This window comes from Pinus tabuliformis, chromosome 4_1, assembly GCF_031772625.1.
Source record: "Pinus tabuliformis cultivar Carrire ecotype Pingquan chromosome 4_1, CPIR1, whole genome shotgun sequence".
Classification (NCBI taxonomy): domain Eukaryota; kingdom Viridiplantae; phylum Streptophyta; class Pinopsida; order Pinales; family Pinaceae; genus Pinus; species Pinus tabuliformis.
Window position 1 is genome coordinate 245,351,176 of NC_142303.1, and position 15,557 is coordinate 245,366,732.

The following is a 15,557-nucleotide window of genomic DNA, read 5'->3' on the forward strand; positions in this document are numbered from 1 at the left end:
CCAAATTTCTAAGTGGTGTGTGGCTTAGAGTGTCAAATCTAGGTCTTTATTCAACTTTCTTTGTTTTCTCATAATTGTTTCTCACCCAGAACGGGGTTTTATATAAAACAGAGCACTGCTAGCACAAATTTTACTCATTACAGTAGTGTTGAAGACCCTGTCAATGCATATTTTGACCATTACAGTAGCGTTAGTCCAAAAATGAGAATTTTTTAGGGTTTCTGACAGAATATCTGGAACGTTTTGATCTCTAAAGTCTTTCTCCTATTTTGTGTGCATAGAATTTTGACTTATTGTTGTTAGATTATTTGTGGTTTACAAAAGTTTGTTCCATGCTTAAGTAGTGAAAACGAACTTTGGTTGAATCTTTAGTTCTTTGGGTAATCAAATTACTATTTTGTTGCTTGCATGTGTTACTGATTTGTTACCTGATAAGCATTTTTAGTTCTTTTGGAAACCAAATATAAATTTCATTTGCATTTGTTAAGCCTTCATCTTAAAATTGATTATTACTTACGGGAATTACATTAGATTACATTGCACTGGAAAGTTGTTTTCGATATTGTCATTGAGCATAGATTACATTTCTTGGTATTGAAAGCTGAGAAGTGCATATTCATTCATTTGAAAAAAAAAATGATATAGTTAAACTTTAGTGAATTAAAATTCATTTACTTTTTTATCGTTGCATTGGAATTGTGGAATTGAAAGATCTAGTTAAGAAGCTATTTTTGGTTGCATATTTGATTGTTGCATCAATGTTTGCACTTCTTCCTACACTAGATAGCTTTCATGGAAATGAAAAGAATCATTCTTTGATATTAGTTGCATCGTAGTTGTGTTCAGGTGACATCGATTTTTGAGCCTTGAAACCGAAACATAATTCAAGATCAACTTTAAAATTTATCTCAATTAACTTAAGGAGTATTTAGAACATTAATGAAAACATCTAGAGGTCTAGGCTAGAGATGTGTTCTAGCATTGTTAAATGTATGAGTTGTTGGGGCCTTCATTTAATTTTGAAAGTTTTGACCAGTTTTAACTGACCGAAGGGCGGGAAAGAAACAGATGGCAGAAACTGTTGGGTGATGGAATGAACAGTTGTGTAGGAGTGGTGGCAAGGTGGTAGTGGAAAGCAAAGGTAGTCAAGGAGGTGGGAAGGCATAGAAGCAGCCAAGGGGGAGAACAGCCAAGAAAGAACCGGTCGTCTAGGCAACAGAGAAAGATATAAAAGGGGAAGACCAAAGAGGAAAAAGGTTGTTGTTGGACTAACTAGTGGAAGGAGTCAGTTGAAGCCGAGAGCAGGCGAAGGGATACACAGTTGCAAAGGTTGAATGATAGAGTGTTGGGATCTGAGGGACTTAGTCGTGGAACCAATCTGAACCCGTGGGACTGAGCCGGGTACTTTATGTAATGTTTATGGCGAATGTCAAATCATGTTGTAATCTTTCATGTTAAGTTTAATATAAGACATAGCCAATGCTGGTTACGACTTCTGATGTATTTGGGCCTTGTGCTTAGTGTGTCTATTAAAATTTTGAATGGCCTATCAATTGCATGTAGACGTTAATTCATAGATTGTCTCAAGGATGCTTCTATCTCTGTTTTACGTATAATGGATATATATATATATATATTATATATATATATATATATATATATATATATATATATATATATATATATATATATATATATATACATATATATACATATATATATATAGATATATATATATATGTATATATATATGTATATATATATGTATATATATATATATATATGTATATATATATGTATATATATATATATATATATGTATATATATATGTATATGTATATATATATGTATATATCTATGTATATATATATATATATATATATATGTATATATATATATATATATATGTATATATATATATATATATATATATATGTATATTATATTATATATATATATATATATGTATATATATATATATATATATGTATATATATATATATATATATATATATATATACATATATATATATATATACATACATATATATATATATATATACATATATATATATATATATATATATATATATATATATAGATATGTATGTGATCAAATGCACCCGATTGATACTCCCTCAACCCATGTTGAACCCTTCTCCCTTTTGGTTGCAGCACGCCTTGGGTGAGACTCCTTGCCCTTTGGGGTAAGGTGAAAATGTCGACGCTGTCCTAGACTACAACGAACTACTATTGGCCTCCTGTGCCCGAACCCAGGGTCTTCCCCCTGATGACTCTTTCGAGCCAACAAATGGTTTCGTTGCCGGGACCCGAAGTTGTGAGAACTAGTTCAGACTATGGTGTCAAGGATATTTAAAAGAGAAATCTGAAATTGGTGGAATCATAAAGTAGATCAATTTTTGGCAGAGCAAGCTGGACCACAGGAATCAACCGATTGGCAAGGTAAGTGAAGGGATTTTATACGCCGATGGCATCAATGACCAATATTGAATTTTCTAGTGCAAGTTCCCTGAGGACCCATACAATTGGTTGAGGGAGCTGAAGAGACAGAGTCAGTCAGGTGGATTGGCAACAACTTGATATAGTTGGACTCCATCCACTATCGCACAGCTACAACAGCCGAATAACGATCAGACTAGAGCAATCAATTTCTGGGTGAATACTACAGTGGAAGGATACGTGGTCGAGTTTGCTGCGGAGAGCTACCAGTCTTTCTCAAAGGCGGAAGTTGTGTTTGGCTCTGGACTAAGAGGGGAGTTGATAAGGGAAGTCCCAACATGGATTAAGATGTTTATGGTAGAGGAAGGATTGCTGCCTTTACCCACTACCGGGATGGAAGTGTAAAACCCCAGTACCGGGGGAAGGAATTAGAGGGGGAGATGCTGCCTACTGAGGGATAGGGATGTTGTTGAGGGGATGGATGTGGAAGGATTGAGAAGAGCTAGGGATGTTAGAGCACAGAGGAGGGTGTTGCTCGCAGACAAGTGGCTGGCAAGAGAAGCTCAGGCTCTAAGGAAGAGAAGGAGGGGGCCCCACAAAGTAGGAGTGGTGATGGGAAAACCTTGAGTTCAAGAGGAAGGAGAAGATGGTGCTAGGCAACCAAAGTGTAGGAAAGAGGGATGTCGGAGTTGGGAAATGAAGAAGGACGTTCCCTGTAGGTTGTGGTAGTAGGATCATAACTGGGATCTGAAGGAGGACCTTCCTTGTAGGTTGCGGAAGTAGAATTGAAGTAAGGAACTGATGAAGGACCTCCCCTGTAGGTTGCGGAAGGAGAATTGCAATATCGAAAACCATATCGGCATGAGGAAAGAGATGAAGACAATGTGGGTGATGTGATGAGGAGGTTGTTCGATGAGGAAGAAGCATCCGTCAAAATTCAGTAGCACCAACCCCGAGACATAAGTGGCATTTTCCCCAACCTTCCCTTGGTACCTTATCACAAACTAGAGGAATTTGTTATTAGCTTAGCCAAGGCAGTGTGAGTATATAGTGCATAGGAGAGATATAGGGTCGGTTTCAATATTGGAAGTAATGCAAGAAACAACTATAGCAGTAACTTAGGACTACATGGATCCCAACAGCCAGGAAGCCAAGGTTTTCGGTTGTTAGCCCATACTTAGAGCAGTATGGCGGGGTCATTTACTAGATATTAGGAATTTTCAGGAAGGGGAAACGAGGATGTGGAGGAACAATGGTACCTCTGTGAAGCCATTTGGAGGGCCTGTCAAAATCCAGATAACGTCTGGGCGGTGGAATTCCAGACCATGCTAAGAGAAAGGGCTCTATGCTGGTTCATAAAGTGGACAGAGCAGAACTAGAATCCTACAATAGATGATATTAAGAGGGGATTCATGCAGGAATTCAAGGTACTATAGACAAACTAGCAGGGGATATCAGAGTTGTGGGAAATTAAGCAGAGGGAGGGTGAGACGGCTTGGGAGCTCATGCAAAGGTTTAAGGATGCCATCGCCAAGTTGAGTTACACCCTGGACCCAAATCACCAGTGGGACTGGTTTATCAAGGCACTCTTGCCTTTGACCAGAACACCGCTGACACAACAGAAGATAGGAACCCTATAGGATGCATTGGAGCAAGCATCCCGGATAGAAGCTATGGCGGGATACCCCCATGAATACTAGGGAGGCACAAGTCTGCAAGATTTGGCGATCACAGGCCTGCAAAGCTAGATCGCGAACTTGACTGAGAAGCTGAGGGATCTCCAACCCGTACGACCAACCAGGCCCAATGTTTGGTGCACCCACTGCCTGGTGGAGGGGCATGTTGCGACGGAATGCCCACGGTTGCGGGGAGTTAATCACCTGGAGGGGGGTGGCGGGGTCGTCAGGGGCCCCTCCCACCACAGGGGTTGCGACAGTCGGAGCGCAAGGACCCTTCCCAGGAAGGAATAACCAAGACTTCTGTGAGATCTGTAGGGCATATGGACACCTACCGTGGATGTGCCCAATTCTGAAAAAATACTCTAATGTCCCTAATAACAACTACTATGAGTTCTGCGCATCGACAACTCATCACACCGATCAGTGTCAAGTGTTGGATGCTTTAGTAGAAATATTGGACAAATCCACGTTTAGGGTCAATGAAGCAAGTCGAGGAGGGTGAGGAGGAAATGGACGCGAAGGAAGAACGGGAGGAAGAGGGCCCTTAAGGTGTTACAACTGTGACCAGGAAGGACATGTCACCAGAGAATTCCCACTCCCGAGGAGACCCTGGTGTTCACAGTGCAGAGTTAACACCCATGTGACGAAGGACTGCCCAGAGCTCATTACGAAGTGGGAAGAGAGAACCAGGCAATGGGGGGCCAACTTGGTGAATGCTGAACCTCAGACCAATGATGGCCTCCCCGTGATCAATACCAATATAGTCACCCGAGGAGGGAAGAAGACAAGGGAGGACCTCTACGCAGAGGACACCCCTTGATCATCAAAGTGACATCACCATAGAAGGCATGTCAACCTAAGTGCCAAAGACAATACTATCAGGAAACAGCCAAATTGTTCGAGAGAATGACCGAAGATAGAGAGAATCAAAGACTGCAATTCCATGTGCCAGATCACACCCAGCCAATTGGGGAGTGATTTAAATTGTTCTTGAAAATTTTTTAGGCTGAGGCCATGCTAAAGGAATTGCAAAAAGCTTAAATGCCGCGATATCCATGGAGGGATAGGGAGTGGGACAACCGTGTGCAACCTTGCCGGAGAAATATTCCAAGAGAGTGAAGTGGAATAATAAAAGGAGTGGAAAGGAGGTTCGAATCAATGTGCATGGTTTCTTATAAGGGACACCATGCTAGACTTAGGGTCAGATGTAAACATCCTACCCAGGAAGACTTGGGAGGCAATGGGGAAGCCATAGCTGAAGTACTCGCCAATTCAATTAAGAATGGCGAATTAGTACTACATACTGCCCATCGGGAGATTGGAAAATGTAGAGGTTGATGTGGCAGGGGTGAAAACGCACACCGAGTTCGAAGTAATTGACATTATGGGGGATAAAGACTCGTATTCAACACTCTTGGGGATTGACTGGGCATATGAAAACTACGTTATCATAGATTTGAAGAAAATGGGCTAAGGGTGATCGAGCCATTAGACCCCTACCAAGGACCTAGGTTTACAATGCCAGTGGATGACAGGGATGAACCAGGGGTGTTAGACCAGCTATATACACTCACAACAGGGAAAAGGGAGGACTACATAAATCCTACGGCTGGAGGGTTAGTTAGCTGGAGAAGCATTCAAAGCTCGAAGACTAGTTCAGAAGCTGCATGGGATGCATGGCAGTAGGGTGGATATGAACTGACCACTCAACGATGTGCAATGATAAGCCGAGTAAACTGGGGAGACATGGGAGTGGACGACTACCCGAAGTACTATGGCCTTGAGCCGGTGGACCATTTTTTAGATAGGGTGGACCAGGAAATAGCAGAAGATCAAAGGATTCCCTTTCTCGACATTGGGCTTATGGCAATGCCAGCAAGATGGTGGAAGGCACACTGCAAAGTATTAAAATATTGGAGGAGTGCTAAGCAAGCAATGAAGGAGAGGTTTGGCCAAGAGGCAGATTGACCACAGGATGAAGGGAAATACATGGGGGATTCAAGTCTTAAGAAGCACATCAAAGACTACATGACCAGCTGGGAAACCCAGGGACTGCTAAGGAATCAATGGGTACACGGATTTATACATACCCTCGGTGCTATTCCTCGGACTTGGTATATCTAGGGGGAGCTATGGCGATGGATAGATAGTTGGGGTACCTTGGAGGAACAATTTGTCAGCAATTTTTAATTCATAGGTAATGAGGCACAAAAAAAGGGGTACTCCAGGCAATAAAAGGGGTTTTGTTCAACGCAGGGATGTTAGTTGAAGGAGGGCACGATGGAAATTTCTACAATGCCTGTACGATATGGAATCATTAGGATTTGTGACCTGCGACAAAATAGATGCAAAACCAGAGGAGGATGGATTGGAGGGGATTAGACACCTAGCCTTTGGAGAAATGGAAGGTGAAATAGGTATTTGGGAGAGCCCTTCGACAGAAGGTTCCCATCTCCTACCAGTGAAGTTGGGAAGAGAGAATGTGGGGATAGAAGGTAAGCCAAAAATAGCATCGGTGGGAAACTACTGGGATGAAAATGTTAGTGTCAGTGTCTTCACACTTCCATTGGTGATAAAATTACTCTTTTGCATGCATATTAGGTGTCCCATTTGATCAGCTACATTCCATTAGGTCATGGATCAACTGATGGTAGTGGTTTCATATCAGTTTCCCTCATGACATCCACCTACTGACCTGTTTACACATTTTATATAGTCATTCACAGTCATCTTGTTTCATTTCATGTATAACAACTAGTCCTAGGATTTAGTCCCATTAGGTCTTAGGGTTTGTCAATCATGCTCAAATAAAGAGGTTAACAAGCACATGAAGGTTCATAAAGTCATAAGTTTACTTCTGGTATGCTCAATAAATCTTTTTCACCTCAAAACTCTGTTTTGAGGTGAAAACAGAGTATTGTTCCATTTTTGTAAAATTTCATGTAATTTAATTGTTTCTATATGTAATAAGCACTCAGCAGCTGTTCCTAGTCACCATGCCAATTCCTACCACTGCAAAAGCAAAAGTATCAAGACATCAGTCCATCAAATTGCCAAGAAAAGGGGTCAAGCTTCAAACTAAAAAACAGAGTTTTGAAAAAGTTACCAAGAATTTGGAAAAGTGGGTTTGAAATAAAGAAAAATCAAACTGTATGGTATATAAAGCAAATTCATGATAGCAAGCCATTCCATTGTGAAAAATGTCAAGTTGAGAGCTAAAATTGTGTTTTGAAGGAAGATTGAGCAAAGGAGGAAGAAAACCTGAAATTTGCAGCAAGTTTGCTTGGCACTGCACATCAGAGGGTCGGTGCTGCAGATCAGAGGGTCGGCGCTGCGCATCAGAGGAGCACTGCACATCAGACAACTTTTTCTTGTGTAAAAATACATTGGCGCTGTGCATCAGGCAGGCACTGCGCATTGGCTAGTGAGGCTTTAAAACCACACAAATTCATCTCAAATCCTCCCAAATGCTACATTCACCTCCTAACAAGTAAGTGTCAATACTTCCTAAGCTTAAATAAGGTTTTTCATGTTTGGTTCATGCTTTTTTCTTCCTAAAGGTCAAACCCTAGCTTGCATCTATACCCTATTTCACATCATTGCAAAACCACAATCCCTTGTCTCTTTTCCCAACTTCATTGCACTAAAACTACCCCTTGATTCTATTTTCCCTAAGAAACTAATCCCCTTTATCAAACCCTAAGTCCCTCATACATCAAAACCCTAGTTCCAAAAATCCTTCCCTTCATTCCCCTACCTCACCTCATTACTATTGTTCCATTTACAAAATCTCTTCATACTCACCTTTTTGTTCCCACCTATTATCCATTATTCACCATATCATCACCACATTATCTCATAAAGACAAGCATGGAAAGAGGCAGTGAATCATATTTTGAAGAAGACACACTTAGCGATAGCTCAAGATAAAGAAATGTGTAGTCTAGGAAGCCTCACAAAGGTGGAAAAATCATCAGAGAGGAACCTATCAGCATGAGTTAACTCCTTGCTTGCCCACTAGCCACCACATGTTTCAAATATCAGTCCTGTTTTGAGTTTTGTGAAATGGTTGAGAGGGTCAAATTTCATCATGAGTTAGCAAGGAAGTTTGTGATAAACATGGATAACAATGCGGTACATCTTGCTGGGGTAAACTTCACTCTTTCACCAACTATCATTGCAGAGGCCACAAGAATTCTAGATGTAGGGGAAAAGTGGAACAAAAGGCAAAATATTAGTAAGCAACATTATGAGCCTTATATCAAGGCCAAGTACCATGGCAAACTCAACAGGGTGTTTCCTTTTAAATACCTGGAGGACCCGTATGTTCCACTCATGAAACTTATCATTAAATACTTTACATGTGAAGGTAGGTTCTCCAGACTTTATGCCTACCGAATCAAATTGCTCATGCACTTCACTAGGGTCAAAATGATGAGCATCCCTTATTTCATATGCAAAAACATAGAGAGGATGACAGTGATTGCAAAGAGAAAACCATATCCACAGCAACTCAATAGCATTTATCATTTTTCTGTCATCAAAATTATTGTTTTGCATCATCTCACTCAGTTTGGAATGCCATGGGAAACTTTCATTGCCCATGAGTGCTTCAAAGGGCCTCAAATATTTTTAGATCCCCAAGAGGAAGGTGAACCTTCCAGGAAACAAAAGGAGCCTGAAAATAAAACAGAGGAGGTTCCTATGTTTGTCACCTATGAGAGAGGCACAAGGAAGCTTTTTTCTGCTGCCAGGCGAGTACTATCTCCACCGGGGGTGGAAGGGGTCTCGTTTTCTTCACCAGACCATAGGAAAATGCTATCTTCACTGGGGGTGGAAGGGGCTTTGCCTTCTTCTCCAGCTATACAGGTTGGCCAGCAGTCAAAGAGCAGAGACAAAGGAAAGCAAAAGATGCATGAGGAGAGCCCTACTGAAGGGCAAGACAGAGAGTTTATTTTGATTGAGGAGGATGTTACTGATTTGGGCTCTCAAAGCTCAAGACTCAAGGACATGATTATCAAAGAGAAGGAGGCTGAAATTCAAGCCTTATCACTTAACCTTGAGAGGGCCAAATGGATCATTAACTATCTTGAGCAGGAAAACAAATAATTGACAGATAAGCAAGCTATTATGGAGTTGCAGATGATTAGGGAAGATAGGCAAGAGGCAAAGAAAACAAAGATCGAGATGACCTCCCTTGAGCAAGAAATTGAGAATGACCGAGAGACATGGTTGGAAAGGGTGAACATTCACCTTGAGAAGTTTCTTGAGAAAGCCAACAAAGAGAAGAGAATGTTGCACCATATGGCTTATCATTACTTAACCCGGAACAAAATCTGCAACGCAAGGACAAAGAGGCTAAAAGCTCAGTTAAAGAGAGCCTTGAGGGCCAAGAAAGAGCATGATAAACTCAAAACTTTGGCTAAAGCTTCATTAGCTCAACAAAGCACTTAATGAGGTTGCCTCTTACCAAATTTGAGTAAATTTTGGAATTTTTTTGTCATTTTGCATTTTTGAAAATAGAAACACAGGAAATTCTGGTTGATGCGCGTTGCGCATTGAATTGGTGCATCCTCTTGACAAATGGATTATAGATTTAGATTCAACATCAAAAAATAAGCAAACCCAAAAGGTTTCATCAATTTTGGAGAAGATTTGGGCCACCAAAAGGGAAAAAAACACCCAAACAATGCCCTCTCTGCCACTTTTTGGATCCACAAGAAACAATCTTGGGAGAATCAAGTTTTGAAGGGTCAAATCAACTCCAAATTAGAAAATTCAAAGCATTCCAGAAACAATACGAGCAGAGCTTTCCAACAAGCCATCTTGGGTCACATTTGGGTGAGTAGAAGGCCTCCAAAGACAGCTTTGAAGCGACGCTGCGCATTAGGCAGATTTTGTCAATTTTGTTTAAAACTCAAAATTTCGCCTAGTTTCTTCAGTGGTTGAATTTTCTTCTTGTTGAGGTAAATGTATGCATGGTAAATGATGTATTTGATGTAAGTATAGATTAAATTCACCTCATAGGGTAGATACATCAAGTTCCAAGTGGTTTTGAGCTGTAATGAATTGGTTCCCTAAGTTTTAGAGGCAAGCTATTCCACTACCTACTTTTGTGTTCCTAGTTTAGATATGGTTGAAACCACCCCTTTTCTCATGGATTCGACCCTGATAGCTAGCATGAGTGGTTTCCTTGCCTATATTATGTAATTTCTTAGTCATTTGTAAAGGTTGGACTTTAGTAGAAGTGGTGGCACTCATTGAACATTTGTATCAGCAGTTTGGCAAGGAATAAAACCAGGTTTCACAACTAATTTTGTGGGATTCTTGTGACAGTGAGTTTATGTATTGTTACTTCTTAGTATTGAGTTTTTCTTATGTTTTATATGTATCCAAATCCATCTTTCTCTTCTAAAACTAAATGAATCAAGGTGAATGGACAAAATACACTGCTATGCTTTGTCTTGAGAATGCATTTGGTTTTCAATGTTTTCAACTGTTTGAAGAGGATTCATAGTTTTTTATGCCCTCCTCAACTCCTCAGCTATCTTAATCTACCATCTTAATCCACTTCTAGTACATAAACTCTTTTCTACCTCACCCTACAGAACATGACTGTATCCCTGAGTTGATTTCCCGGACCCAATTTTCCTTCTCCAATTGATCCAACAACCAAAACCTAAAAATAAAACCAGAAACCCTATGCTATTATACCTAGCCTAAAATCTACATTAAATGCAGTCATCTCAACCCCTAATTTCCAATATCCTAATTGATATTGAAAAGGAGAGAGCCCACTCCCCACCTGGTAGGGCTAGCTACAAAGTTAAGCGTGGTTTATGGTTATCCTAAGATTGCCTCCCTTCAGCCTGAGGTCGATCTAGGCTCTAACAGAACAAACCACCAAAGAAATATTTGATTTATTGCAGGAATACCAGGACCTATTCCCAGCTTTAGTGGCAGAACTCAAGGGGATGAAAGGTAACCTGGGAGAAATGAAAATTGTTTTGACACCAGATGCCTGACTGGTAAAGCATAGACCATATCGAATGAACCCAAGGGTAAAAGAGAAAGTTAAAAGGGAAATTGACAAAATGTTGGATGCAGGAATCATATTTCCAGTAGATGAAGTTGACTGGATAAGCCCCATAGTTATTCAGAGTAAGAAGAATGCAACCGAAATTAGAGTATGCATTGATTATAGAAGCCCGAATAATGCATTGTGCACAACTCGTTCCCTGTGCCATTCAGTGATGAAGTCCCAGATAATGTTGTGGGGAATAAAACATACTCATTCACAGATGGGTTCTCAGGTTACCACTAGGTCTGAATAGCTGAAGAGGACAAAAGGAAAACAACTTTCACGACTGAGTGGGGGTCGTATGCATACAATGTGATGCCATTCAGACTAAAGAATGCACCAACAGTCTTCTCAAGGATTGTCATAGCTGCATTCTGGGATTATATTCATAAGTTCCTAGAAGTTTACATGGACGACTAGACAATATACAGCCTATTGAAAAAGCATACCAGCTTATTAAGAGTGATGTTCGAGAGGTGCAGACAGTTGCAGATTTCCTTAAATCTAAAAAAATGTATTTTCATAGTTCCCTTTGGAACTCTACTAGGCCATATCGTCTGCAAGGATGGAGTCTATGTAGACCCTGCCAAGGTTGCAGCAATTGTCCACATGGAACCATCGTACAACGTGAAACAACTAAGGGCAACTTTGGGTCACACGGGGTACTACAGACGGTTCATCAGGAACTATGCATCCATAATAGCCCCAATGGAAAAATTGCTAAAGAAGACGGAAGAATTCATCTGGACTGCAGATTGTCAAGCAGCTCTGAATAAACTGAAGGAAAGATTAGTAAGCGCCCCCATATTGGTGTACCCAGACTAGAACAAAATGTTCCACGTACATATTGACGCATCTGGAATAGTGCTAGGAGTAGTCTTAGCGCAACCAGGGGAGAAAAGGATGGACCATCTAGTATACTACGCTAGTAGAAATCTCTCTACAATGGAAAGGAACTACACAACAACTGAATAGGAAGCTTTGGCAATGGTCTACTCTCTCCAAAAGTTTAGGCACTACTTATTGGGTGCACCATTCAAGTTCTTTACAGACCATTCTGCGTTGAAATACTTAGTAAACAAGCTAGTACTAGAAGGAAGAATATGCAGGTGGCTTTTACTATTCCAGGAATTCACATTTGAAGTGGTTGTTAAGCCTGGCAGATTGAATGTAGGACCAGATCACCTATCGTGATTGGATATAGGGGAGAATGAAGGAGCAATAGACAATCAGTTGCCCGATGCCAACTTATTCAGGATAGAGGCGATTCCCGACCACCTAGAAGAGATCGCTGCATTGCTAACAATAGGTTGTTGCCCAGAGGGATACATAGTAGCACAGAGACGACACTTGGTGGTCAGGGTAGCAGATTACCAGCTCATCGTAGGACACCTCTACAAAATGGGCTTGGACCAAATACTCAGGCGTTGTGTCCTGTAGCATGAAAGAAAGGACGTCCTATGGGAGTGCCACACAAGGGTCGCAGGAGGCCATGTAGGAGGCAAGGCCACCACAAGAAATATACTCCATGATTATGGTGGCCCACTATCCACAAGGATTCTAAAGAATTTGCCAAGGAGTGTGATGTCTTTCAAAGGGTCAGTAAACTTTCACGGCGCGATGAGCTACCACTACATCCAGTCCATACAGTGTAGATCTTTGATAAGTGGGCAATAGACTTCATTGGACCAATCTCTCCACCAGCAAGGCACTCACAAGCCTGATACATAATAGCAGTGACCAAATAACTCACAAGATGGGAAGAGGCTACACTAGTGAAAGCCTGCACAGCAAAAACAGCAGCAAGGTTCATTTTAAAAAATATTATTTCAAGGTTCGAATGCCCAAGGAGCCTCACAAGTGACCAGGGAACCCACTTTCTGAATGAAACCATTGAGACTCTGCTAAAAACTTTTATGGTTCAACATAATAAGAGTAGTCTGTATCACCCACAAGCCAATGATGCAGTAGCAACATTTAACAAAATACTAGAGAAAGGGATAACAAAAGTCGTATCTGCCAACCAAGATGATTGGGAAGAAAGAATTTCGGCGACTTTATGGGCATATACGACAACTATAAAAAGAATGCACAAGAAAATTCCATTTCATCTTATGTATGGCAGAGAAACGGTGGTACCAGCAAAATTTATACTTCCCAGCATGCTCATCTCAGAAGCTACGGGAATGATGGATAGCATTGCCTTGTGGGACAGGCTAAGCCAGCTGATGGAACTCAACGAAACCCAGTTCCTAATAGAGTTCCATCAATCAATTGAGAAACGAAGACAAAAGGCTTGGCACGATAGGCACATCAGGAAGAAGTCGTTTGAAGTCGGAGACCAGGTGCTCCTTTATGACAGCAAGTTCCAGAAGTTCCCAGGGAAACTGCAGATGCACTGGTTAGGCCCGTTCATAGTCGTAGAAATAAGAGAATCAGGCGCGGTAAGGCTCATGCAATTGGATGGAGTCCTACTACAGGGATGGGTGAATGGCGTGTGCCTGAAGCCCTTCTGCAAGTGTAAAAAAAAAAATCGAGATAATAAGGTTGTGGCAAAACTTAGTATGCCGCAACCCATTTGTGGTCGGGGGGGGGGGGGGGGGGTAGCATCAGTGGTCACGCTGGTAGTCAACAGAGACAGTGGCCACACATGTCATCCTAATCAATAGAATACACGTAGGTCCGAACCTTTTCCAGAATTGATGACCGCACAAGTACCCGTCCCATCCACTGTACCAGTAGTTATTTCTCGATTAAGTAATTAATAAGGCAACTGTCAAGATAGGGTCGCAAAATCTTTCCCATTAAGCATAGAATTAGTTAATAAATAAACCCATCACGGCAAAATAAAGATGCCATGCAACCCACTCTGTACTTTCCATACCATGTCATAGTTGTCACGTCCAAGTCGGCCGACAGCAGCAGGATATAGATAGAATACATGGAAAGGTCGCTGGAGTAATTAGTTGTTAAAGCCTCGTCAGTTAGGGGATGTCATGTCAAATTCAGCTACTTAAATCACAGGAGGATGCAGGGGACTCTAGAATTTCAATTGCAAATCACAGAAGAATTCCAGGTTCGCTCTGAAGAACAGGGGCAGAGGACGAGAAGCAAGAAACCTCCAGTGCAGATAGTTTACTGCAGAAGAGAAGCGATGGCGAAAGGAATAACATCAATCCCATAGAACGCTTTGGATGCATGAATTGAAGCAGTGGATAATCTGTATGGAAAGTATGACAGGTTGAATATGGTCGATATTGACTTCACATACGGTTTCCATTTCGAGCCATGAAAAGGGAGGTGTATGCGAAAGAATTTCAAAAGGAGGATGGCACCAGGACCTCTAGGATCAGAGAAGAGTTTAGGGGGATACAAAGGTCCATGATATTCCACTTAAGAAATCTTCCCATATTCGACACCCAATTTTCCGCCATGCAGTGCACAAAATTGCTGACAAGCAGGATGCATGGAGGGTCGCTATGGTTGGATAAGGAGTATCCCATCCATGTGGAGGATATCAGTCAACTCACCGGGCTAGCCGAAGTTGGAAATGCAGTCAGCATAGCATTCTAGGCTGGGGCCAAGGAGGGAAAGATGCAAGCGAAGGAAAACATTTATGCCAGATATGGGATGGAGCAAGGTGGGAGGGGTGCAAAGCTGGACAAGATTAACAAGGATAATATCAGGTTTTCTTGCTAACTCATTGTAGGTAAAACAATGTGGAACTTCACAAGGAACGAGTGCACCTTGGATGCCATTTCAGTTGCGGAACATTGTTGCCAAGGAGAGGTACTCAATTGGTTAGCCTTCGTGCTCAATGAACTATTCGAGGCTTGTGAAGATGTCTATAGGAGAAGCACTGGGTTTTTGTTTAGGTACTTGGTAATGGCACTAGTAATGTGGAAATGGAGGCCACCACAAGAGAAGCAACTAGCAACCATTACTAAAGACCAACCAATTGCGCTCCGGTATGAACCGTGGAAGGCATAAGGGGATCCCAACACAAAGGAAATCAATGAGAGAGCTTTCAAGGGCTAGTACAAGCAGATGTTGGACACCATTCGGTCCACCGAGAGGATACCCAAGGCTTTATTGGATGAATTCTCTGACAAGCTCTAGTTTGGCGCCTCCCACACGCACACTTACCTGAGGTCACGGTGTGTCAACTTGAGCATGTTTAAGTTGAGGCCGCATAGGTTTAGCCTAATGGAGGAAGAATTGAGTAGAGAGGTGAAGTCCTGGCCGGGAGTGGCCTGTGAGATAAGAGAAGAGAAATCCAAGTACCTTTTCGGAGCCTTGATGCCACAGGAGTGAGAGGGAGATGGGGCAGAGAGCA